At 45.4% G+C, this 27,202-nt stretch overlaps 1 long non-coding RNA gene across 1 annotated transcript in view; it reads left to right on the top strand.

Moving 5' to 3' along the window:
• The first annotated feature begins 16,314 nt into the window (after window positions 1-16,314).
• Window positions 16,315-27,202, top strand: part of LOC144168810 (uncharacterized) — an 88,751-nt gene continuing 77,863 nt past the window's right edge. Inside the window, exons 1-2 of the long non-coding RNA XR_013322244.1 lie at window positions 16,315-16,404; window positions 19,079-19,135. This is a non-coding gene — a long non-coding RNA (uncharacterized LOC144168810). The remainder of the gene's footprint in view (window positions 16,405-19,078; window positions 19,136-27,202) is intronic.

Below are 27,202 nucleotides of genomic sequence, written 5' to 3'. Positions count from 1 at the left end.
ACGGGCACTGGGGACTTCTACTCCATCCGAAGAACCCGGCGAGCCACAAGCTATGGCATATTCTACAGATCTTCGTCGACCCCGCAGTGCTCAAAAACGTCGTCAAGAGGCCGCAACGTACTGCCGTCCACTGTCTCCCGCTCGACCCCTTGTAGTCGAATAGCAGACGCAAACGAAGACCGACATGTGCGAAACACGCGATAATCTTCCGCTTTGCTACCACTGTTGAGAGGCCAACCACATCTATCGTCGCTGCGCATACAAGAGGCTTGGACTGCGTGGTTTCTCCGTTGACGCACCTCGCCCAATTCCTAGCCAACGACCACGTGAGATCGACGAGTATCTATCTCAAACAAGCCATGGCCAAGCTCGTTTCAGCCGTTTGCGGTCACCCTACACATACCAGTCGCCGAACTGCCGTAGCAATGCTGACTTGGCACGTTGAAGTCACCCAGCCTACGCGGGGAACTACAAGCAGCAACTTCTGGAGGTGAAGTTGACCAACAACGGAAAAACGAAAACCCTCCAAAGACGCAAGGACGCACCGAACACCGTGCCCTCAGCCCGACGACTCGATCCTACCCTGACGTGACTCCCGAGCACGAGGACAGCCCAACGGTCTGACACGTACCCGACATGAACGGGCCTACTGGTGAGAAGAGGATGACAACAAGGACGCATAGTGTTCTACCGTCAACACGGACAAGCCGAGATACGACGACCGAACACACCCGGAACTCAAGGAAGGCGGCCTCTGACGTCACGGTGTGCTTCGACGGTTTTGATGCAGTTGCCCTCATAGATATGGGAGCTGAATACTCAGTAATGAGAGAGTCATTTGCATCTAAGCTTAAGAAAGTTACGACCAGATGGGACGGTCCGCACATCTGCAGATTAAGGGGCCATCTCGAAACGCCAAGTGGAATTTGCGCGCCGTACGTCATAATACACGGCACCATGCAGCCTGCTGCGTTCGGCATTTCGCCTAAGTGCTGCCACGACTTCATTCTTGGAATAAATTTTTGATGGACAAATGTGCAATAATCGATCTGCAGAAGAAATCGGTAACTTTTTTCTCTGATCCCTCCATGAAGAGGAAACCGAACCCCGAACACCGTGCTGCTGTAAGGATTGCCGGTGATAACGTCAGCCTGCCACCCCGCACAAGCCTGATGATCACCGTCTACTGTGAGGATGCTGCTCCTGACATCGACGCTATAGTGGAGAGTGACGAAAGGTTGCTTCTGGACCCGCGGTGTCTCGTTTCCAATCCCACGTATTGGTCCCTAATTTCACCGAGGAGTACAAGGACTAATACAAGGGCGTTGCAATTGCGGTCCTCGAAGAAACACAAGAAGCAAGGGACGTGATCGCGGTCCCCGACACGCAGCCGAAGTTAACTCCTAACTTCCACATCCCTTCTACCTCAGTCTGGTGCCACCGTAAAAAGAACGGTAAAACTTATTGGGTTTGCTGCGTCACTACAGCGAGTGTTTTTTGTCGAACTCAAAATTACATCACGCATATCTAGCGAACTACCGAATTATAACCGAATTTAGAGCCTGACCTACCAGACAGTCACCATACCGCCCGTCTTAACACGAGCAGCAAGCCATTCGGACACAAGGGGAAGACATGCTCAGCAGAGATACTATAAAGGCATTGAAGAGCCCCTGGGCTGCGCCGGTAATACTCGTAAATAAAAAACATTACACCATCTTCCCGAGGGGAACTCCGAGGTAATGCGAAGCCTCGCAGAGTTCTGATCCAATCCAATCCAAGCCAAGCCAAGCCAATCCAATCGAATCCAATCCAATGACCCTCGAGAGAGAGTCTTCGCTATCAGAGAGGAGAGAGGGTGAGCGGTGGAGAGCTCAGCTGGCGTGGCGAGGAGATTGGGGGAGGGGTGGACGCCGACAACGCCGACTACAACTCCGGGTGGATGCAAGGACAAGGCGAGTGAATGAGATTCGTCGCATCTAAAAAAGACGACCCATTAAGGTATTTTTTTGACTACAGGCGACTGTACTACCGATTAAAGATCAGTTTTAGGTTAGCGCTTGTCCCGTCTCCTTTCTTGTGAATCGTATTTGGTTTTTGCGCTCAACATATTTAAGAATCATGAACCAACTAGCCCCCCCCCCCCCAAAGTTTTGTGAAGTTACCTGTCACTTTCTGAGGGCTCCTTTGTATCCGTTCCCCCTGCTCCTTTCAAGTCAACACACATGTGTTCTTCATCATCACTCCAATGTGCCGGGATTGGTTAATTGCCTTCAACCTCTTAAAGGGACTTATACCAGCTGAATTGAGGGCTGTTTTCTGTTACTTGAACCCAGTCGTTTGGCTGCTCAAGCAGATCTGCGAGCATTTGTAGTCGGAACTACGGCGGCAAGTTCGTCGATGCAACGACCGGTTCAGAGTTTTGTGCTATGCCTTAGACACCGCTTGGCTTGCAGCAATTAAATTACGGTCTGCCTTACCCTACCCTGCTAAAATGACTGAAGTCTGCTGGACTCATTGCATTTGCGAAGCGTTAGGCTCTACCTAGAAGACGAGCAAGAAAAAGGAGGAGAGCGGCTTGTTGGTGCAGGGAGACGTAACTGTCTCCGAGAACGTGGCAAGCCTCTTGAGAAAGGGACCAAATTCAGTGAAAAACCGTGCATGCCAGCAGACAAACTTTTGGCAGTAAATCACCGCGTCGCGAGAAAGGTGTCACAGGAAGATAGAGATGGGTGCCTGTTGGAGGGTGTGGACGTCCTTTCACAAGCAGTGAACGGTACGGTTTCTTCTAACCCCAGGAATTTTACGGCCAGAGTGATATCATTCTTAAAACCCAATAAACTGCGAATGCTGCAAGCTGAAAAAGAAGGTGGGTTTGTGGCCATGCCAAAAAAAATCTTCCTCGAGAAGGCGGGCCAAGCGATAGACTGGAATTTCGTTCCTGTGAAAGCAAGTGCCACAAGAGAAAAAACATTCACAACCGTTGCAATGTGCAGCGACCTTGAATTGAATAAGTTGGCCGAGGATATTAATGAATGCAAGTGCCATGCTGTTGATGTGTTCTTATCGGTCAGAACGCATGAACAAAATTTCCCGTTTAACTACATCATCAGTGAAGAGGGCTCTTGGCACACTTACTCAGCCTATACCTTTTCAAGAACCTGAAGTGTCTAGAAATTGCTGCTCCGTTAGCTACCAATAGGTAAAATGAGGTGACCGGTTTTTGCAGGGCGGAGCACCTATTGGGTATGCGTTTTCTGTGGATGTTGAGGAACTGTTTCATTCGGTTATATATGGAGTTTTGTTCGACTCAGTTAGAGAGTGCATTGATGAAAATTGTGCCGTTGGTTTTCAGAACTCGGCTGGTGGGTCAGTGGACCACTTAATTTTGTTGCTTCAGTTTTATTTGATGTCTACTTTTATTCCATTTGACAACGGTCTGGTTCTGCAAACGCAAGAAATTTTTATTAGTTCCTGTGTGGCCCCTGTACTCTGTAATATATTTTTACCCGCAGTAGATGGTACCTTATACAAACATTTACGCGACAAGTTAGTCTTGAAAGTTTTTAGATATGCGGATGAGTTGTGGTGGTTTTAAAGAAGCATAACACTCTGACACACACAGAATCTGTTGAGTTTATTTTAGGCGCTTTTAGGCGCCACGAGACGGGCTTAGTTTTCACGCACGAGATTTTATTTACAGAAGTCGTTGCAGTTTATGTATATTATCATCCATTTTGTTGCGAAGCATGTCTGGTGGCGTTATTCCCACGGCCATAGAAAGAGCCCCTTCGTTTTGCTGTGCGCACTCCAAGACGGTGAAAAGACCACAAAGTCACTCGTGCCTGGAGTCGGCGCTCTCCAAGTCATGTCCCCACTCTATGCAGGCCAGCTTTGATAAGCAAATTGAAAGGCTGCTTACAGCCAGCTTCCTGTTCTCTGTTTTGTACTCAGTCACTGATACACTCCTCAAGACGGTTAAAGGAGGCAACTCTAGAAGAACGCCTGGGATAGCGCAAGGTACGGCAAAACCCGAAGTGGTGCCGTTGATCCACAAAGTCGCCCATCACCTCAAGAAGGTGACCAACAGGAATGGGATTCCGATCGTGTTCTTGGCACCATGAAAACTGACCTGACTTTGCGCGCGCACTTCTTTCAATGGTCAAAAAAGCAAGGCTGTGACAAGGATCATGCTAGGACCTTTGTGAACTGCGTTTAGGCGTCGTTTATCAGATTCCACCTAAATGAGAGAAAGTATAGGTTGGCCAGACCAGCCTATGTATCAACGACCGAGCACGGGAACATGATTTGTCCATAAAGAATAAAGGATATGCTCATTTGACATCACATTGCGATGCCCGCAAAAATAGGGTACTTGTGGGGAAGAGTTAAATTCTGGGTAGGAGCAGAGATGCGACAGCACAGGAACTCTTGGAAGCTTTTTATATCAAGCTAAAAGGCGATAATTGTATCAGCGATACGCCGGTGGTCCTTTTAAAGCAAAGCTTTTAACCTCTATTCCCCAAGGGTTCTTTCGCGGCCGTTGGTGTCACCAGAAAATTCCAGCGAACAATAAGCGAATTTACTGGCTCCGCCGGGAATGAAAACTGGAACTAATAGACTAACAAAGCGAGAGCCGTAGTCTTACCGATTTAGCTACGAGACCACGCGAAGACGGGGAAGACAGGTGGTGTACTCACCAAGCGCATCTACGTGTTTACCCCCTGCGTTCTCGCTGAATACCACGTGAAAGCGTCACGCGACCACTCATACCAGTCTAGCGATCCCTGTGCGCACCTTGCTCATGTGCTAAGAGTTAAAAAAATTATAGGAAGCTCACACCAATGCATGGCATCTCACTTCTAGTACGCCAATGAGCTAAAGCCTGTGGCCTCCAGTGTTCACGTAAAAAATCACAGCTCCTTGTCTTCCGCCCTCACGCCAAATAAAGGAATACATTCAAATACTCCTTGACGGCCAGGCCATCACTCCAAGCTCCAGCATCAAGATCCTGGGCCTACACCTCAAGGCTAACTCCAAGAGTGACGTCTGCTTGCAGCATCTTTAAAACAGCATCAATAAAATTACACACATGATCAGGCAAGTTGCCACCAAGACGCGAGGCCTAAAGGAATCCGGTACCTTTCAATAAATTCAAGCTTTTGTCCTCTCGAGAGTCACTTACGTCAATTCCCTGTCTTCTCGACAAGGAAGACTAAATAATGATTAGAAAGGCGGTTGAGGAGACCATTGGTCTTCTCATGAGTGCGTCCACATAGAGGCTGCTTAGCAAGCGGATCCACAACACGCTGGAAGAGCTGATAGAAGGCCATCTTTCTAACCAGAAGATCCGACTCAGAACTGCGGTGGGTAACCGCATGCTTCACCACATTGGCTGGGCAGCCCAGAATGTCATTCCGCTTGACGTACTACCAGACTCTTGGCGACCAAAACTAAAGATGCTCTTTTTGCTTAGAAATATGAAACCCTGACATGACGAGGGTCACCGAAAAGCACGGGCTCAAGTGCTAAACACCACCCTCGGTGGGGATCATGCAGTTATGTACACAGAAGCCCCTAAACATCGAGGGCAGCAATACGCCGTCATCGTGGCTACCTCCAGAACCAACCTCCTTGCGTGTACCACGCTTAGGACCCAAGAAATGACGGCAGCAGAACAGGCAGCCATCACCTTGGCTCTCAGTCAACCGGAGAGTAGTTTGGAGGGTAGGCACCGATTCCAATCAAGCCTACTGGAATAACCAGTCGAGTTGGGTGTCCTGACCTGCACTGCGCGTGCTAAAAAACCACTCCCCAAGCGGTTACATACAGATCATCTGGGCACCCCCTCACGCTTCAATGGAGGGCAACAAATATGCCCACCCGACAAGCCTGCGCTTTTACCTCCCGTGCTATGGAGCTGCACGAGGACAGTCATCCGCTTGTCACGCTCAGGGAGATTAACACAGCATTATCGCCTTCTGAGACAGACCGTAGCTTCGCCTTACCCTGACCTTTCCAGGGAACAACAAACTACCCTACGGCTCATACAATCCGGGCTCCTTCCCACAGCCTACGCGTCTTCACTTAATGTATCCGAATCGCTACGACGCTGAATGTAAATTTTGCCTATAAGTAAGAAGACCCGGCCTCGTAATTTAGCCCTGAGCACCCTCCTCTCTTTCCGTCAACTACCCAACAAGAGCAATGGGAGATGCTGCTGTCAATGCCCTCCCTACCTACCCAGCTCCAGCGGGTGGACAGAACACAGTCCGGGCGGAATGAGTATGGGCCCCACACAAGAAGGAATCACTCCCCAGGGCTGCACTCTGGGCCGTTCAGAAATCTCAACAGAAGTATTTCTTCCGCCTCCGCCTCCTTCTCGGCCGCCAATCTCGCCGCCTCCGTCCGCGGCGCAGAGACGGAGAAATCAGATCGTCTAACACCGGGTTGGAACTTTAATTTTATAAAACAAAGTGTTCACGCTTGTGCTACATCAATACAACTCATCCGAACACCGTTCATGCATCATGCATTGATTTAACCTTACCAAGAATATCTCTTTGAAGTTATAAATGGTGTTGTTAGTGCAAAATACTTTTCTCTGGTTTTACTATTTGTAGAGCGATGTGCGTGAATTTAAGTGACGTCGCATGGGAAATCGTCATGGGTGCCGTTTACAGCTTTGCTTTCCAACCACATTCACGGGGTGGATTGGCGCAATTTTTTTTAACTCGGAGAAATTTTTTTCCGATCGTTTCGGTGATTCACACACATGAGTACTTCTGATAACATAATGCGGCGCGGGCTGCGCATGTTCCAGTTTTTTTCTATATTTACCGGCTCCGCTGGTGATTACAGTTCACTTGAAAGTTAGCGCTTCTACCGTCTCCTTTCTTGTATACCGCATTTGGTTTATACCCTAAACATATTAAGGAATCTAGAACCAACTAGCCCCCAAAAAGTTTTGTTCCATTCCAGTTAGCTTGTACCGAACAGTTATTAAAATCGGCCACGGAAACGTCACCGAATTCGGAAAATTCGCTATTTATGGCATCGAAGGAATTTTTGTAGTCGCCAATTGTTTTCCGCGTTTGCTTGGCTTTTCGATAGGTTGCCTGGATGCAAACACTGTGAACTGAGTGGTGTCCGATACGCGGAAAGAAAGTAAGGGTTTAGGTATATTCCGACAGAAAAGAAACACGAGACGTTCCTGGTCGACCGCTGCATTTCGCGGGCACATATGGCGGCGACCCTCATGCTAAAGCGTACTCAGAACAAACAGAGCTACTGCTATCTAAAGGGAGTTTCTCGGTGCGGTTTGTACCTGCATTGTAAATGTATATTTGGCGGCGAGCTGCAATTTGGTGTTGTGCTTTGAAAGTCAGAATGTTTTGAGAAGTTGTTGCCAAGTTAGATTAGGTTTTAACGATCGATGCCGTGTTGTAATGTTTTTACTTTCTTTCAAATGCCCGTGCTTCTAAAGAATGACTTCGTTTGTTTTAAAACTTGCCAGTTTAGCTTTGACCTTGCGACATTTTCTCGGTAAGCGAGTACACAGATGCTTGGCTCGTTTAATAAAGTTGTTTATGAACGTCCAATTACCATAGATGATTATCTTTGAGCAGTTGAAACACTATTTTTATTTGTTTGCCAGGGTTACTGGGAAAGCACACAATTTCTCATAATACTTCAAAGCGAGTAGCAGGCAGTGGCTGCTATCAATATCCCGTGAGAGCAGGTACAATGGGGCCATTAATCAACAGCAAACGGGGGCCTGTAGGTGATATCAGGTGACTTCCTGTCTGTTCAAACAATAAGAACTTCTAACAGCTACTTTGAAGAAAATCACAACAAAAGCAAACGAGACAATGAAACTCCTATCTGCAGCGATGAGCAAATTAAACAATTCTGCTCCGTGCTAGTGATAAACTATTGCCTTCGCAGTGCCCCAGACAAAGAGGAAAAAATCAACGTATATACCGGTAGCGTTGCTGGGTTCATTTACCAGAAGGGCAAGGATTCGTATATAACATAATGCTGTCGTTTTACCGAGTAAAACAAAGAAAAATACTATGGCAATTGCATTACAATGTGGGAACTGGCCTTCGTAAATGAGATATGGGCAGTACATGAACCACCCTTGATTTGCAAACGAGTGTGTCTTGCTGTGTAAACTAGGAAAACGACTAAAAAATTCGCTCATATGTTTAAGACACCTCAGTCGGCGTTCCACAGAAACAATGATTCGTACGGACCAATAGATCGTTAAATCTCAAAAGTGTGCAGGAACCTGACATTCGGTGTTTTTATTCAAACATTTTGAAGAGGTGGATGATCATTGTGCTCTGGCACAGGTTTTCAGTGGTGATAGTTATCACACCAAGAAGTATGCGGAGCGGCAATAGCAAAGTGTGTTGAAATATTGAACTTTCATCTTCGTTCAATCAAAACAAACGTATACAACCGAAAAACATGTTAGGCAAATGCAATACACAAAATGTTGATAAACGTTGTGAGATTCTGCATTTCACACACTAGTTATTCCCCATCCTGCACCCTTCCGTGATCAGCAAACATGCCTTGCAAGCGTTGGCTGCGTACGGGTCTGTTGTTTGCGGAGACAGACAAAAGCAGGAGGTTACAAAGGCAAAACACCAATGGAAGCCTTTTTTGCAATGTGCAAGTGAAATATATTGCATGCAGACTAGTCATAGGCCATAACGGTAACATGGGGAACGAAGCATTAAGCAACATTAAAGATAGAAATCGTTCAACTCACCGATGGAGTACCGCAGAAGTGGAACGCCGCGCGTGCGAGCGCGGGTGCAGTCTCCGAGCTCACCTGTAAGCGTCCCTTTATGGCACGTTCCTCAGGTCCGGACCTGCGCGAACAAACGACCGCCCGCCAGCGCATCCCCAAGACCAATAGCGTCCTCTCGTTTGGCTACATCCCAGTACACCTCGCCAAACGGTGGCGTTAGCGAGAAGGGAAGAACTGGTTCTCGGGTAAGACAGGAAGAAAAAGGCTGACTCCATCCCGGCGACAACAAACCCTACGCTTGCTGGCGCTCGCCCGTCGCGCTTGCTAGGCGGGCTGTGCAACGCCGGCCGCGATAGAAAGCTACCGAGAAAATGGTTCGCCTGAAAGTCTCAATCCCCACATCCCTGCTTTCTAAATTGCTTGCGCCCGCCGGTGACATCACAATACAGGACTAGAGGCGATGGAAAGTTCGTTCGTCGATGAAACCACTATTCCCTGCATCCTTTTTCCTACGCCGGCATGCGCTCGTCCAACGCCACCGTTGGTGGTGTACCAGCAGGCCGGTCGTCACCCACTGATGTCTGCAGGAAGGTATATCCCGGGGGAGTCGCACCAGCCAGCCCCAGGAAGCGTTAATGAAGCGTCGGTACATCCGTGACTGCCTGTGGCCGCAAAGTGACCACAGACAACGGACTCCCTCGGCCAGGCTGGCGGTGGCATGCTGTACCGCGCCGCTTCAGAAGGCTCACAATCTGCAGACGACCCTTAGTCCAGAACAGTATTCAGCAGCATAAACATGCTTCTTCATATGGTCCTAGCCTGAGTGGCTCAGCTGCACAATGAAAATCCCCGCACATTCAATGTAGGCTGCAAAATAGCTCTCCTAATGCACGCCTTTTTGGCGCGATCCTAATGACAACTGTCAAGTTTTCAGCATTGCCATCGCTCTGTTTATGTCAACAAAGCCCGGTAAATTGTCCAAACCCTACAATGTATAGGGCGGTAAAAAGACGCCCCAGTAGCCCTTTGATCCCATTGATCATGTGGTTCGATGTCGAATGTCACCATTGTCATGCCTTCGGCATCGCAACCAGCCTGTTAACGTCAACAAAGCACACCAACTTGTACTAACCTTGCAGCGTGTAGTATGGGGAGAATACAAACTTGACTGCATCAGTAGCGTGACACAATCCGAAGGTTCAGCTGCTCAGTTTCTCATCAATGCAACCGCTCCCAAAACGTAAACAGAGCTAGAGAACCTGCTCTGACCCTGTAGCCTACAGGGCACAAATAACTGACGATGGCATCGACCACCCGGTAGGATGCTTAACTTTACAAACGCGAAAGCAGTATTTGCTCGCATCAGTAGCGCATATCAACGCGGAAACAGTACTTAATCCCAACGACAACCCTATGTTCACACATGCACAACGCTCGCATAAAAATGCCGAAGTACGTTTCAACACAGGCGCTTTGTTCACTGGAACCGAGCTTGGTCTCTCCAGCCGAACAGGAGCGCTCCTGCGAAGTTACAATTAGCAGGCCCAAAATTTGTCCCGCTTAATTCTCCGCGTTAAAGGAAATCAGGGAAGGATGAGGCACCGCTTTATTCCCGTCGCCAGCGTAGCGCGACAATTAAACCAGCTACGTTACGGAAATAAGGAGTGTTTTATGCCGCGTGGGGGTCAAAGCAACAGTATTCCTTTCTTTCTCTCGCGCTATTCAATCACAAAAAAGGGAGCACACCCTGCCGCCCTCGTATTGTTGCAAGGACGCTCCTTGCTCCGGTGGACCGGTCACCGGCTGTGAAAGCCGGCAAACTCACTTCCGCAAACGACCCGCATCAAAAACACGCAATATAAAACAGTCCAAACGAAAATAAACCCCTGAAGTACCATACGTGCAGCTGTGAGGATACACCTGCTTTGTTTAAGGTCCGACTCACTCGCTGCAACGCAAACAGCTTATGAGCGAACAGAGCGACCTCAGTCAATGGTATTGGAGGGCCCGTGCCAGGCTGCAATACCAGCTAGCCTTTTACAGCACACGTAGGCCGGCCACACGGCACCCAGAGCCTCTACTCCCGCAGTAAAAAAAAACATGAAAAAACAGTCCGATAAAAATTGCAGTTTCTGTATTCACTCACTTCGGGCTGACACAACGGCGCGGGCTGTGTGGCCTCGCGTGGATGCAAACTCGGAAACCCACGTTTCCATAAACAATTGTCGTTTATGGATTGTCGTCCTGAGTAAAATTCGGACACCACGTGTTAACTGGCAGCGATGTCCTGCCATTTGCACAATTGCTGCAAACTCGGCGCTTAAGAAATTAAAACCGCCGCCGCAATAAATAACCCTCCTTATTCTGGAGTAAAGTTCGCCTCTGCAAATATGTCGGAACAATCAGTTAGGCCTCAGATCTGTTGTCTGTGCTCGGATCGCCCGACACCAGAACAAAGGATGCTGCCGTGACTCCTGCTCGTCTCCGCAAACAAGGCCTCACGTTGGGGTGCCAGATATGGAATTCTACATTCCACACACTAGTTATTCCCCACCCTGGAGCCATCCGCGCTCAGCAAACATGCCTGGCGAGCGTTGGCTGAGGACGGGTCCGTTGTTTAGGAAGACAGACAAAGGCAGGTGGCGACAAGGGAAAACACCAATGACAGCCTTCATTGCAACGTGCAAGTCAAATATACTACATACAGACTAGTCGTAGGACATAACGGTAACATTGGGAGAGAGGCGAAAAAGAAGAAAACAAGGGGTGATGGCAGGGCGGGCAACATAGCCATAGGTGGTCTGCTTCTACGGCAGGTGGTGATTTCGGCCGTTATTTTTGTTTACAAATTTCGCGTCTGGGAAAGAGTTGTGGCTTTATTGCCGTGTCTCCGACGTAACTGTTATAAGGGAGAGGAGGTTGAGGCTGCTGACAATGCTTGTGAGTGTGCTTGTGCGCACTGAAGCTCCATTGTCTCCATTGTCACTTTTATTACCAAATATGAGCTTTTTCTGCCATTTGCGCCATTATATCAAAATGCAGGGTTGGCTCATTTGCTCACGGTTTTGCGGATTTTGGATATTTTGATTGGCGTTTTAAACATTATAGCGTGGTGTTTGTGCTTACTCTCCGCCTGTTGGTGGTCATATACAATATCATCAGGTCACTGGCAGCATCTTTATTACGGAATTTTATCAACCTTGGGTTTCGAAAATTGTGCTTGGCGACAGATCCCAATTTTCGCTATGATACCAAAGAACTGTGTTACTTCCGACTGGTGTGGTATTTTAAGGAAATGCATTGGCTTGCATGATTTGCTAATTTCGCGTTTTGTATTTGTTTTGAATGTGGTTTTCCGGGCTTGCCTGCTAAGTCTTCGCTTTTAGGAGGTTTATAAGATGCATGCTTTAACTTTGTTCTGTTCATAATACTAGCGCTTTATTCCTTTTATTTAACTCAATCTCTCATCTCCCAAAATTATGTTGCCACTAATTATTTTCATGGAAATTCAGGCCGTTGCACACTTTAGTCAATTTTGCAGTGTTTATTTACATTGAATGGTCTTCTGTTTTTTTTGTTGCTTTGCTACGGATTTTGCATGAGATGCATGAAATCAACATTTTCGATTACGTAACATCGTTTTTGCAAAATGTCCTTTCTTTCTGTTTACTTTTCTCTGGTTTATCCAAAGGGTGCTCCATCATTTATTCGATTTTACCAATCAGATGCGTTGGTGCCGCGAGTTATGCATTTTTTGTGCCAAGGAAGGGCGTTACATGGCTATTACATTTTCGGTTTTGTTTATGCGCATTTCAAACGTGCTTTTCCAGGGTTTTTTGTTTAGTTTTTAATTTTTAATGATTTATCTGATGCATACTTGTTAGTGGGACTGGTAATTTTCCAGAAACTTTTTTTAGGTTTACTTATGGTTTTTTAAAGTTTGGTCAGTTGTATTATTGTACGGTCCTACTCGCTCGCTGCAACGCAAACCACTTATCAGCGAATGCACAAACGCCATTTGTGCATTTTTGTTGAAATAAAGGGCTTTAAACGATTAGCGCATTCCTGCCAAGTTTGAATTTCTCATTTTGAAACTTCCAGTGCCGACTTTTTTTATTAGTCTTCCGTTTTCGGAAGAGATGTACAGAATAGATATCTTGCAGTCCCTTAAACAAATTGGTAATTTTATTTATTTGTTTTATTTTCCGATATTTTGGTTTTTAAACTGCTCTTTAATGAATTATCTGTATCTGATCTAGCACAACGATGAAATATCATTCTTTCGCCAGTGATGAATTGCTGTGTAAATTCAGGGCTTTATGCGCGTGGCTCAATTGTGCTTTTTCTGTAGTTCTTACGTTGTTTTGCTGGCGTTCTTGTTTAGTGCTTGTTTTCTCCAAGAGATGTATAAGGTGCATATTTTTCATTTCGTCACGTTATTTGCATGAAAACTTTATACTTTCTATTTCTCTTATTTTTTATTTTTAACAATGTATCTTTTACGAATTACTTCATTTATGCCGTTGTAAATATTAGTTGTGTTACTTCAACAAAGTCTGCATTTCCTGCGAATGCTGGGCGTTGGCATGGTTGTAGCTGTGTGATTACATGAGAAAGAATGCTAGGCATTCAGATTAGCCCTGCTTCGCTGACCTAACGCGGCGAACGCTGGTGGTAACAACGAAGCGGGTGCTGACCCGCTAATCCCATTAAGTGATTTTCATATAATTTCTCAATACCAGTAGATCGATTTCGATTCTCCCCCATTCATTTTTTGGTTTCTCTCTTGCCCAACATCATGTATTGCAACATTTTGTTATATTTGATCTTGGAACACCGCCAGGAGGAGTGCAGAGAGTGCTTAGTGTACTTCAGAGCTCTTCGTTGTAGAGAATTGCGAAACTGCGCCTCAAAAAACGGCCCGCACCGGCACCCCCCCCCGCCCCTGCGTTGAATCGTGCGTAGGGTGGCGCCACTGCGGCTGGCGCATGCACTATACTAAAAAGAAAGTTAATATTCAAACTGACAATTTAACATTCAATTGTGTTTTAAAGTGCATATGTCTTTATTTTTCGACTTTTCTGAGTTATGTATTACTATCTTAACGCTGGCTTTTTGGTTGCGGTTGTTTCTCCGTCCGCGCAACTGCCTCGACCCATTAGCGCTTGTGCCGGCACTCCGCCACAACATACGTCCTACCTGAAGTACTTCATTTGCAGTTATCGTTTGGCCTAAAGCACATTAGATGCCAAAGCTAATCCAATTGCCAAACAAGCTGCTATAAATAATCTTTTTCAGCTTGCATAAAGCCGTCGAAGCGCCCTATTTACTTTTTTGCTGCCACAAGACCGAAAAAGACGCGCAGCAGACGATTGTGTGCAAGCGACGGTTGACTCCACGGTTCCATTTCTTTTTAGTACTCTTGCTTGGTATGTATATAAAACACTTGCATAGTTCAACAAATTGCGCTCCTTTGGCATAAGAAATTTACATAAGCACTCAAATACTGCTTTTCACCCAGGTCGTCGAGTGGCGAGGCGAGTTATATACTTTATTTTCCCTCCAAAAGAAGGCGCCATTGTAAAACAGGATTCAAAGCAGGGGACCAATCGTAGCACCTTATTTTGATGCAGGGGGCGAATTGGGAGTTTCGAAACTCCTATATAAAGTCACTCTGATGTATTTTGGGGTCAGAACGTCTTTCAAAGGCGGGGTTTTTTTTTGTATCGGAAGAATGAAGCTGCCTAGTAATTTAAATAAACCAAAAATGAACCTATGACATGTATTGATACCTTGCCTAACGTATTCCTAATGTTTTCTTTTCGTTCAACCATTTCACGAGTATGCGAATTCCCGCTTGATCGAGTAATTTGGAAATATTTTGCCTAGGTAAACGTCTGTTTCAAAAATTCTTGTACATGGTTTACCTGCGCTTGGCCCGTGCTCTCCGCCCAGTAAGCTGTTGCCACAAAACTTCGGTGCGCCTGCGTTACCACGCGCCAAAACGGGAAATCCAAGACCAAGAACAGCTTCACCATCAAAAACATAAAAAAGAAATAATTCATGTAAAATGCAGCAATCCACGGAAATAAAAATTTTTGGTTTAATGCCGGGAAAATATAACTGGTCTAACGAAATTTTAAGAAACAACAAAAATAAGAAGGAAAGTAAACTTTTTTAGCACAATGCTCAAGCTATTACCAAAACTACGGATTTTATGCATTTCAAACGAAGAATAAAAAATCCAGGGAAATTTTGAATATGCCAACAACAATACCGCAAAAATCAAAGCTTCTAAGGCCATGTATTATACCCGTAATGCATAACTGGCTGAAAATCTACATTTTACCACATAGTGTAAATGGAGACAATGTCTGGAACAAAATTTTCAAAAACCAAGAACTAAGAAAAAGGGGAAAAATAAAAGTTTACCACAATAATCTGGCGATTTGAAAACTATAAAGATTATACACATTCTATGAAAACCGAAGACTAAACAATAGAAGTCCGCGAAAGCACTGGAAATACAAATAAAAACAGCAAAGATGGGCAACGCTGTACTCCGACTTGAATGTGCAAATAATTCCTCATTCGCGAATAAAAGGCAGGCAACCTTTACAATATTATAATATACATCTTTCCCGAAAAGAAAACAAAAACTTAAAAATATCAACACAACTCAACGTCCTTGGATGATTATAGTCAAATCTAGCTTTGGATAAGTAACACTCTACACAAGCGGCACAGGAATACATCAGGGGACAAATTTTTATGAATCTTCGCAGAATTTTTCCATTTAAGATTGGTAGCCACCACGGGGGTGGGCAATGTAGAAAAAGCTCAATCAAACAGGGTAATTTTCCGCCTTTTTGATCCGGAACGTGGATTTGTAATGAATCACTTACCCGCTGGGTATTTTCGTATAAAGATGAATATTATAGCAACAATTGTTACCCCAGCCCTGCATGAATGTGATGCGCTCGTAATGGTATTATCTCGCTGCGTGCCTTTATATAATTACGGCCGCATAAGTCGTCTAACGAAGAAAACTGAACAATTCTCGGCGTATTCTCAGAAAAGCATGTTCTTAGCCAAATATTTACGTTTCGACACTAATTACGCTAATGACAACTTGAATTTCACATCTCCTACTTCTTCGCTAATAAAATTACTATGGTTTTTTTTACATTGTATATAGCACGGAACTTTCCTCGAATAATTTTTAAAACTCAACAATATTCTGTGATTTCTGTAATTCCCTTTAGTAGCTGGTCGATTATCTAAAGCTATACAAGATAGAAGTCCACTCCCTCTCGGTCTAGGGAATGACGGTAATAGCAGATATGGCACCCTTCATCGTAAAAGCAACCTTTTGTTCTGATAAGGCTGGCTATCTCCCCTTTATCCCAGCTGCAAAATCATGGCTTGAGTGCTTTCCAGGCAAGCGTGACCATTATCGCGAAATTCAAAGCAGCCCTACGCGATATCAGCGCCCGATATCACGGACTTATGAAACAGTTGGCTTCGGGGGTTTCCCTTGATAGACGCCCTCTTGATATATATTCCGCGTGACCATATCTGCCACCCGGCAGACCCAGCAGCAAGAGCGACGGGAGAAGACTCAATTTCTGTTCTTGCAGGTTTGTAGAACTAATGAATTTTTAACCAAGAAAGCGCCCCTTGATGCGAATTTCTGGATCATACCTGAAAATTGGTATCGCAGCCATGTCGTAGTAAACTTGCGAACGTTTTGCTGTTGTTGTAATGTGGCGACGTTGGGTCTCTGGCCTCCGTTTTTCGAAGACGACCTCAATTTGCTCAGTTCAAGTAGAGTGCACTCCAACTAAAAGCCGATGAATATGTGATGCTCATGCACATGGAAAGCGTAAGTTCTTTTGGCGTGGTGCTCTGATGAGATCACGACAAACAGTATCTGAAGTTTTGTTTTAAAGCCCGAAGAATTTCTGTTAAAAAAACAAATTCCCGAGTCTTTTCGGCCGCGCTAAAGTAATGGCTTTTGTGATGGCTCAAAAGGGCGGCCAATATACTTTTACAGCCATCAAGTTTAACAAATGTTATCATGAATTTTCCTCTAAATATAATATTGCCATCCAGATACTAAAAGCAGATATTAAAAAAAGTACAATTTGGGCGTAAAAAATTGTTTGCGTTGCTCGGAGAAAGCTGACGTGAATCTTCAAGCAAAGATTGCAAGAACGCTCAGAGATACCAGAGGAAAACAGGTGGAGTAATGGAAACTTTTCAGCAACTTTCGGGGGGTTTCTACAGGAAGTATCTAAAATTTGCAGGCGTGATTGGCTTCCGCAGGCCAGGCCAAAGAAAACAGGAAATAAGTCTTGTGGGCAATCGCAGTGGGGCCTCTAGTACTGTTTTCTATGCTCATGTGCTAACGTGCGATTAACACAGTGATAATTATATTTTATTTCTGGCTCATATTACGTCACTGAATAGGAAGTTTTAAACTTTTTAATTATACTGGTACTTTACAGGCTAAAACGTCCATCAATTGGCTAAAATCAAGCTGAGTGAGTTACCAAGAGCTATTTGTCCTAGAAATAACCATTATGCATGTTGTTTTAACGGACCCTTTATAAATGTCATCTCTAATTTCTTATACTGAATTTTTAACCAGCTATTCGTTTGGCATCGTTCTGACGATACAAGTGCGGGTTTTCCGGTGAGAGTAGTAAATAGTTTATGGCAGGAGCGCACTCCTCTTGTTGGGTAAGCGCCTCCTGACCCACTTCATTGATTTAAAGCGCTTTTATTTAAAAAGTGTGCGCCTTCACAGGCGTGAAAACTTGACTTCGTGCAGGCTTCTTCAGATGCCACCACGCCCGCAATGCAAGCGTGTGATTAAGTTACTGCATTGTTCGTTGCGTGTAATGCATTTTTTTTCAGCAGTGTTGCTGCGAGCTAGGAGAGAACTGCCCTTTGAGCATATCGGCTGCCACTGTTGCATAGCAATAGTACAAACGCAGGTGAGGGAAGAACGTATGAAATAGCGTTTTCAGTACACCCTCTTCAAACCACGCGATTTCCGCAGCCCAAAACTTGATCGCCAACAGTTTCTGTGCCAGCAGAAAAAAGTAATACAAGAGCCTGTAACTTTTTTACGTTGGGAGGTAATTCCCAGAAGATAAGAGTAATTTTCAAAACGCACTATAACATGGTATATCAGAATGAAGAGCGTTATTAAATCTTCCCCGCTCCTCCCCTAGCCTTATACAGGCGCCTCAAAACTACCAGGGAGCAGCTCCCATGTGCCGAAAGTTGCAATTCATTTAAAATTGGATGAACATCATGCGGGAAGACCAGGTACCGCGTGGTCAAGCACATAACGACCACCACCGTGGATAAAATAGCAGCTGTTATTGATGATAAACGTTATTGCGACAAGGTTCTTGACAGCAAGCCTCGCTGAATGAAACGGTCACAACTGGTCAGCTGGGCCACCCATTGCTAGTCCCACGAGTTGCCGTCAGGGTCATGTGTGGGGATTGGTAGTTTTCTTGTACGATGTGAAACAGGATATGCGGTGTACCAAAGAATTCACAGGTCGCCGGGGAAAGGGCACGGTGCGTAACCTGTCATACCGTACGCTGCTACACGTCCCGTAAAAGCGCTGCTCCAAGACACGGGATAGCGTACGCCACTCCAAGGTCGTGTCCATTGATTACGACTTCCAACAAAATGACCGAAGCTCAAACTTACCGCAACAATGACGGAGTAAAGGTCGTTGTGGCAGCGAAGAAGAAGCAAATCGGCTGAAATCCTGACCTTAAACGTGTGTGACGATCGTGAAGGTTGCATACCGCTTCGCTACCTTCACATCTCACGCGTTAGACTAAGCTTCCTCCATTTTTTACAATAAAAGTTGTCTCGTGGGGGCCTGCATTGGAGTGTCAGATACCGAAGTGTTTTGAGCCGTGATAGAGCCCAAAAGCGCAGGTGTATTGTAGAAACGCGTAAGTAAACATGTAGGACAATCTGCTAGGCGGCGAAGTTTACCGTTGGTATTGTATTCTTTCTGAGAAGTAAGAGGCAGGGATGACTCAGTCACTGCAATTTGCTGGCAGTCTCAGCTCACCCGCGGTGCCCTCCGATAAATATGTGGTGCAGACTGAGAACCTCCTTCCCTGTCACACTCATCTCACCCATGTAATGTTTTTGTATTGTTTGGCCGCCTGCGAGAAAAGCGGGGTATATTGTTGTACGGTGTGTGCTCTCTCATACTTGCAGCTATGGGCCTGTGCTTCTGTAAACGTGTGTTTTTTTCCGCGAACATTGCAGCGTTCACGTGTGGGCCTGACGTGCTGAAAACATGTCGAGGACACCGTGTACTACAAAGTAAGTGATGTCGAAAAATAATGATATTCTTCATTCACATGGAAAAGTGCATATGTATGGTGAATTCCAGCAAATTCAAGCGTGCCACAAAAAACAAGGGCGGAACAGTCAACTCAAATCAACTCTCCCAATACAATTGCAATTCTATAGTTTTTGATCCCACTTAAGCAGTTATGATTTAGAGCAGTCTGCGCAATCCAACTTCGTGCACGGGGACCAGGTTTATTCTATTTACAGAATATACGAAGAGAAGGAGGAGTAAGAAATCTCTATAACTAAAAAACTAGTAATGAAACCGAACTAATACGGACAAATTAATACAGGACACAAAAAACTGCATGTAACGCAATATTGAATACAGAACTTTTGATAAAATAGTAAGATGTGGGCAGCATCGTATTAGGTAGGCACGCTTAGAAATTATCAAAACTTTAGTGTTAGCCACTGTGGGAAACATGTTGTTTTTGAAAACCTAGGGACGGCGGCGCCAAACTGAAGTTTTTTAAAACGAGAAAGCACATAATAGGAGCGTGTTGCAGGGTCCTCTCCCGTAGTTGATATAAACACAAATCATTACTTCTTATAAACCACAAAGATGTGTTTGTTTCGTGTCGTCGTCTTTAAAGATACTTTAAAGTATTCTCTGCAAAGTGAATTCAGTATAAACTGATTGTCGTCCTGAGAATGTTACGTTGATGTGTGATTAAGTCTGCCCACTCAGTGGAAGTATGTTCCACATAAAATGCTACGAGATATTCCCATGTTGCGGTTTCAGATTTTTGGTCGCTATTGAGAGGCTTGGTCCTAAATCGTTTTACCGGACATCAAAAGTTTCGTAAAAGTTTCGTAAAGTACCGTACTTCAAAAGTTGATGGTTCAAAAGTTTCGTATTCTATTTTTTTGTAAAAGGTGTGGGGCGTAAACCGTAAAAAACACACGTGGCTGCACACGGCCGGTAAACGCTTTGCTACTTCTTAAAAGTGTGCATGCAAAGACAATGTCTCGTCAGCGTGGCATTCTCAGCTCGCCCAGGGTGCTTCAACCACTTTTCCATATTTGAAGTGACAAGAATTGACAGAGACGCCTAAAACTGTCGCTGTCACGTAAAACTTAGTCTTTCATGGTATGACATGTTTCCGTGGAATATGAAAGCAATGAAAGCTTGTATTGGTGAATATCATATATAAAAACAATACTTATTCGGTAAAATAGGATACATCTGTTAGAATATTGTCCAGGACTTTGTTTACGACTAACTCGGCAGGGCTAAGGCCCTGTTGTCAGCATGTATGTAACCTTCCCGTCTTTCGATTTTAGTTAACCAAAATGCAAAACAAAATATTTACTAGCAACCACCCTTGCAGAACGCCTAAATCGACCACCCGGTTTTCGATAAAACAAATTTCTAATTTGACTCATTCTAGACAATTGCGGAAACAATAAAAAAACCAGAAAAACGCCTCTAGATTTAATATATTTGAGTGATAATAATTGATAAGTACTTTCAAGCGCCCGTTGTAAGTCTAAAAACAAAGAAACAATAAAATAAATATATGGAGTTTAGTGTAAAACAAACGGCTAGTCTTCTAGTGGTGTTGCCGTTCGTTAATCAAACTGGACAAGATTTATTTTTGTAGTTCTTTATTACTCTAGTTTCAATGACAAGAGGCCGTAATGAAGAAAATGGTTTAGTTTTAAAAACAAAAGTTATATTTGGTACAAAACATCCAGTTCTTATAAACAAGTTTTCTATGATGCACGTTATTCAGTAAAGTATTGCCATTGTCGAAGGTATTAATATATCTTTCTCGAGCACATTTGCAAACGCCTCGCTTAAGGCAGTGTCGATAAGCCTCGCGGGAGTCCTTGCCAAGTTGGTATTCTTGATGTTGGTTTGACCTGATTAAGGTAAGCGGAAAACTTGATCACGTAGTGTGTTTTCTTAGTAGTCCTTTGTTTGCAGAAACCTTTTTCCTTTTTTAGATCCCCCTTTGATTGTGATATTATCATGTTGCTGGAGCAATTTTAAACCCGACACCATTTAGATAGTTCAGTTTTATCATCTTGTCTTACACCCAAGGAATAGCTCTGTTTCTGCATCGGACCGTTATTTCCTTTTGAGTTATTCTAAATGTCATTAAACTTCTCGTACATACATCGTACACTACCAAGTGATTGTATTTAGTAAGTTTTTCCCAGTTATAGTTTTTGTTTTCTCTTCTTCCCATATTTCCTGATTTTTCAGCTCATGCTGTATGGGGAGCAAGGCAGCTACAATCATCGGAAACCCATAAATAATTAAAGTAGTGGTCTGCAGCTTTTAAAGATTCTGCCAAGTGTATTGTTTTTCTTTATAATTAGTTTAACTCAGCAATTGCAATAAATTCAGCTATTGTGCTCAATTTTTACTATATATGCATCTTTAACAAGTAATCAGTGACGATGAAGAACATAAAAGCCAGCTAAAGTGAGCAATTCGCGGCGCCATTTATGATTACTTTGAACGGAGCGTCAGTGTTAGTAACGTTGTGCAAATTGGCAGCTAAAGAAAATCTTCATGCTCAATGTGGAACAAGAAGTTGTGCTGCAACATGCCGAGTGCGCGGAGAGAGCAACAAAGCGCCGCCGTCCCGCACCTATGGCAGCGCACTGAGAGCACGCGCTTTGCTTACAGAATGCATGCGTGCCACCACTTTGTCACGCGTCAGCTGTTTTCACCGCTGCTGGCTGCCTGAGCGGCACCTCAGCACACCCGATGAGCCCTCTTCCTGAAAGCGCAGCTAGGCCTTAACATGCTGGATCAGCCACTTCTGCGTCACCAACGGGCAGCAGCATTAGCCTACGACATTAGCGAGTGACTCGTCCATGTTGGCCAAAAAGAATGGCAGCGAAGCATCGTTGCAGGTCGCTACGTATGTGCCGTTCTAATTCCCTTCAATGTCAGACTTACCCCCTGAAAGAGACGCTCCACTCTAAATCAAAATCATTGTCTAGAAAATAGTCTTCCTGAATCTCACAGTGATCACGACGCGCTTGTCGAGGCGCGAATGAGCTCTACGGCCAGTTCGTTCAATTTCGGGGCTATGGACTGTGCGAATACCTTTACATATAACGGTGGTTACACTTCTTTGTTACAATGTCCCACGGAGGCTAAAAGAGTTTTTTTCCGGAATAGTTTAGGAAAAGACAATAATATACAGATTGGTCGGCTTGAGGCACCGCCCAAGGGCTATTTTCCGCAGCCAGGCAGCAACGATCCTCCAATGGCGTCAGCGCCTTCACGACATATCGGATGGGAGAGGTGCTTCAAGCACAATGTATGGATGTGCATGAAATATGACACTTCAAAATGGCCTTTCCGGGCATGTCGATAGCAGGAAACGATGCGCAGATTCAAGCAAGAGAGGGAGGAAACATTCAGTACATGTTTTAGGTTCCGCCAGACTGAGCAGGTTCTACCGGTTCATCCTTCGGTGTAGATATGCGCAAAAGTTGCTGCAATTATGGGCGTTAAACAGGTTCCGGCATAAGTGAGTGTGTATTCTGAGGAGTGAGATGTATAGTGTCGCATTGTTTTCAGGAAGCGTCATGATTTGTGAGGTTACAAAATACAAAAAAGTCCGCAAAATGCCCGCGTTTTTCACATTGGCGGGTTTTACACACATGAGAGGACCCCGTTTAAAATTAAAGGATAATTTATGTGGCCACCATACCGCTGAAGGTACGGTTCACGCGCTCGGTAAAACCCCAAGTTCTGTTTCGTAGGGTGTGTAGTGTTAGATTGTAGGTGCCGGATTTAGAGTGTATAGTGCTGGGATTAGGGTGTATAGTTGCTCTCTGTATAGTTGGCCTCTGTTGCTCAACAATCATCACACCGCAACACAAAGGAGAACGAAATGACACAAAAGGAAGAAATTTATTTCTTGTGCTGTGCCCAATGCTTACCATGATGTTTTGGGGTGCTGGTGGGGTGATCAACAGCAAATAAGATTACACTTTACCCCCAGCCGTCGAAAAAAGTTCTCTGAACAAGTCACGATAGAAGTCCAATTGTTGGGTAGTCATGCCAACAGCTTTCCACCACCTGCTTTCTGGTCAGGTCCCAACTTTCGGTTCCGACATTGAATATAATGGCGAGAAACTCCTAAATTCTCTCTAAATCGTACCTAAGCGGATTGTTTTGGAACGTCTTGATCATAAGGTCGTGAGGACACTATCCGACGGCGTGAATAAAATCGGAGGTAATAAGGTACAAAGGAAAACAAATTACTAGGGACCACATCCGCTCTTCGGAGATATATCTACGGTGGGAGGGGTAGTTATCACGGATTGGGAACTGACAGGTGGGATCTCGAAGGGCTGGGGCTGCCTAAACCGTCGACAAGTTTGAAATAGATGTTCATACCGAAGAAATGCGAGATGTTTTTTGGCGGCTCAGTTGTCATGGTAGATAATGAAAGACGTGCAACAAAACTGCCCTGGGAGGCTAGAGAGGCCTTAGGGACGACCGCTGGTGAGAGGAAGAGTCCACCAGCGGAGGCATTCTTCGATCCACAGCTGTAGATAAGAGAGTTAAGGCATTACTTCATCTTAAAGGTGAAACGCTGAAATCACCACTTTCATATTGTTACGTGGCGGCAGGACACAGATGAGACGAACGATGGGATGGGGTGAAGCAATCTATTTACAGAATGGGCATAGCGGCGATAACACCGACCTCGCGCAAGATGGGCGCCGGGAACGTCGTCGTCGTCGTAATCGTTCTTCAGTCAAGGGGCTGTGAGGCATTGCCCACCTTAGTCCCGTAACAATTATGTAAGGGGCGCGATGTCCTGTCCCGAAAAATATTGGGCGGCCGTAAAACTAAGGTTCAATGTTGGATTAGGTACTCTTTCCCAGGGGTACATATGGTACTTAAGGTACATATTGTACACATGCTGGGGGGGTGCACCTTACATACGCAGCGGCTGACTAAAATCCACTAGGCGGTGCACGACCGCCGCGACCACCCCAAAACCAGTCGCGTCAGAGATATTTTGGTTTGCGTGCTTTACGAAGTGTAGAGGGCTAGATGGAGACATTAAAGGCAACAAACCGTGTAAAAAATAAAAAACAGTTCCGCCCAACGTGAAAGCTGAGAAGTGCGGACTAGTTATTCGCGACAGGGGGTGTGTGGCCGTTCTCCGCTCATGTTCAATGCAACTCAATATTCCTGCTTCCACAGTGCTCGCGCACCTACTCCGAGGACAGCTAGAATCTTTTTTCTTACATTTTGTTTCTTGGTCGGCGTGGAACTGGAGGTGCGCAAGTTTTGTTACCACAATATAAAAAATACCACGTCCGGGTGTGTGAGTGCCGGCAATTTATATTTTTATATTTTGTGGGGATTCTTTATCAGCGAGAGTAAATGATTGCGCAATTAGTTTGTCGCAGAAAATACCACATTTAGATTCTTTTCTTGGGTACTTTAAAGTGTCTCCTTGACACTTGTGATTAGGCAAGTACTTTCCGAACACAGAAAATTAATTTTTAGTAAATAAATCTTAACAAGAATTACTGGGCACTACTTCACGGCACTGGAAATATTATACGCAACGTTTGGTGTAAGTAACACCATTGCTCTTTTTTTTTAAATGTTGGTGCATGATAGGTGGGGCACAGAGCCTTTAGTACGCGTAAACGCACCTGCACTGGGCGAAATACAGACTAGAAATTACTGACTGCAATTTGCGCAAGTAATGCTACAATGCTTATAAGTCACTGCAGTATCCTTTTAACTGCTCCACTCTCGACCGTTGCTGTTGCAGTTTGTATTGAAGAACAAGGCCGCCACATTACGGTAGAAGAAAAAAACACGTGTCATCTCCTGAGAACCGAACTGAGGTCTTTGCAGTAGTAGTCTAGTGCTCGACCTAGTTTGCTTTCTTCACACTTTGCCACGATTAAATCGCTTTGTTGTTATTGTTTCTCGTTTGTTGGGCACACATACTGGGGGTATTGCCAAACAGAAAATTATGAGGTATGAGAGTAATGTGCCGGTTATGTCCGCGCATTCAGTGACACGCTGATGCATGGCCACACTTGAAGATACGGTTTATTTAGCCAAGAAGAGCACGGCTTTTTCGACTGCACTGAAGCAAATTCCCAAAGCATCTCCCCGTGCAATGTCCATTTCCCCGTGGAGACGGGGGTGGCGTCGGAGAGTGAAAGGGCCCCTTCGTGGGGGACACTAGTTGGCGCACTGTCGTGAGGCGCCTACAGAGAACTCCGCTTCCGCTGGGGAGCACTAACACATTTCTTCCCCCCTTCGAAGGGCACCTGGTAACGGTTACGGAAGTGTCGCTGCTGTGTGGCTTGGCGTTATAGCGACGGCTTCGCGGTGCAACGAAGACGGGAGCTGGCCGTTTGCACATGTGGTTGTCGGCGCCGCAGCGGCGCTTTGCGTAGTGAGATGCCAGGCCCTGTTGACGGGTAGTGACGCGCAACTTCCTTCAGAAGAGGTTGTTTGCTTGAAGACGGCCTCAGCTGGCCGAGCTGATGGAGGTGGCCCCGAGTTGTCATCCCGAAAATGTCGACGAGCCCCGAGCGCAGGCGAATCCGTTTTTTCACGGTCGCTGGGACCAATTCTGGCTTGTCTTGAAACTGGCGGGCGAGAAGCGTTCTCTCTTTTGTATCCCCCGGCTGCCCGGTGGGCCGCGGTCATCCTGTGCTGCCTTTAAAGATGGCTCTGGTCGAACGGCCCTGAGAGGCGTTCTCATTTCCCGTGAAAACATTAGTCTCGCCGGGACCTGGCCTCTGGTATTTTGCACGGTTGTGTGCTTCTTGAAAAGGAAGCGAGTCAAGTGTCGCTGTAACAAGCCTGTCTCGTCTTTGCAAGGTGCCCTCTTTGATTCGGCCGCGTAGCGTTCGGCTTGGCGATTTGTTGCTGGGTGGTACGGGGCGGATGTCACAACTCTGATGCGGTTGTCTGTAGAACCGGCTGATCTCTGCCGGCAAAAATGGCGTGTCGCTGTCCAATACTATTTTTTGCGGTAGTCCGAACGTTGCAAACAACGCACGCCGAGCGTCGACGACTCCCACAGATAATGGCCTACTAATTTGTTTAACTTCCAGCCATTTCGTGTAGGCATCTACCACAACTAGAAATGTTGTTCCTTCGATTGGGCCTGCAAAGTCAACCTGTAGGGTGTCAAAAAACTTCTAAGCGAATAAAAAAGAGGTCAAAAGAGGGGACAACCAACCGCCTTATGGCGGCGGGTTTCCCTCCGTCTGTACTGTGGGCAGTGTGTGGTGACCTTGTGCGCAAGATAAACAGCAAATTTTCACAGGAGAAGAAGGACCGGCGTGAAAGAAAATGGGCTGTAGTCCCGTACGTCCATAAAATGGCGCGCGGTTTGAAGAACGTGAGGTCTCGATACGGTGTAAGGGTGTTGTTCTCGGCAAAAACAAAGTGGGCAGTCTCTGCCGCATTGTTAAAAACAAGGACCGGCCTAGGAAAAAGAGGAACGAGTTTGGCGTCACCCATACGCAGCCTCTTGTTCGTTGTGCGATTGGCGTCGTTTACAGAATCCCGTTATCATGCAAGTCTGGGTATGGGTCCAAACTGGATGCTGTCTAAACATTCTTTTGAATGAGCATGCGTCAACTGTGAAATTCAACAGGCGCCAATTTGCGTGCTCATTGCAAAAAGTGTAAGCATCACCCGTTGTTTGGTTACACAGAGGTGCTCTAAGGCATAGTGATCAAACCGTCAGGCCATCTGTAGAGGCATTCTTTATCAAGGAACATAATGACAAGTGTATAAGCAAATCATCCATTACTCTTCACGGGAAAGAAAACGCTCTAATCGGCGCAATGTTTGTTTATTCTGTTTGGCGTTCATGTATAAATTCATCGTTTTTCAATAAAACTGGCAGTTGCGAGTAAGCGCATGTGTGTGTCCCTCCGCGTTGTCCCCGTTTTTTGTGTGCTTTAAAGTTTTTCGTTATCATGCACCAACTAGCCTAACTTGCGGCACTGCTTCAGGGTGTGCCATGTAGTTGGTGGCTTCTCCAAATCAGGAATGGT

Source organism: Haemaphysalis longicornis, unplaced genomic scaffold (assembly GCF_048455015.1).
Source record: "Haemaphysalis longicornis isolate Haplotype H1 unplaced genomic scaffold, Haemaphysalis longicornis Haplotype H1 scaffold_2, whole genome shotgun sequence".
Taxonomy (NCBI): domain Eukaryota; kingdom Metazoa; phylum Arthropoda; class Arachnida; order Ixodida; family Ixodidae; genus Haemaphysalis; species Haemaphysalis longicornis.
Note: the sequence above shows the minus strand (reverse complement) of the source record. Positions and strands in the feature narration are given on the sequence as shown.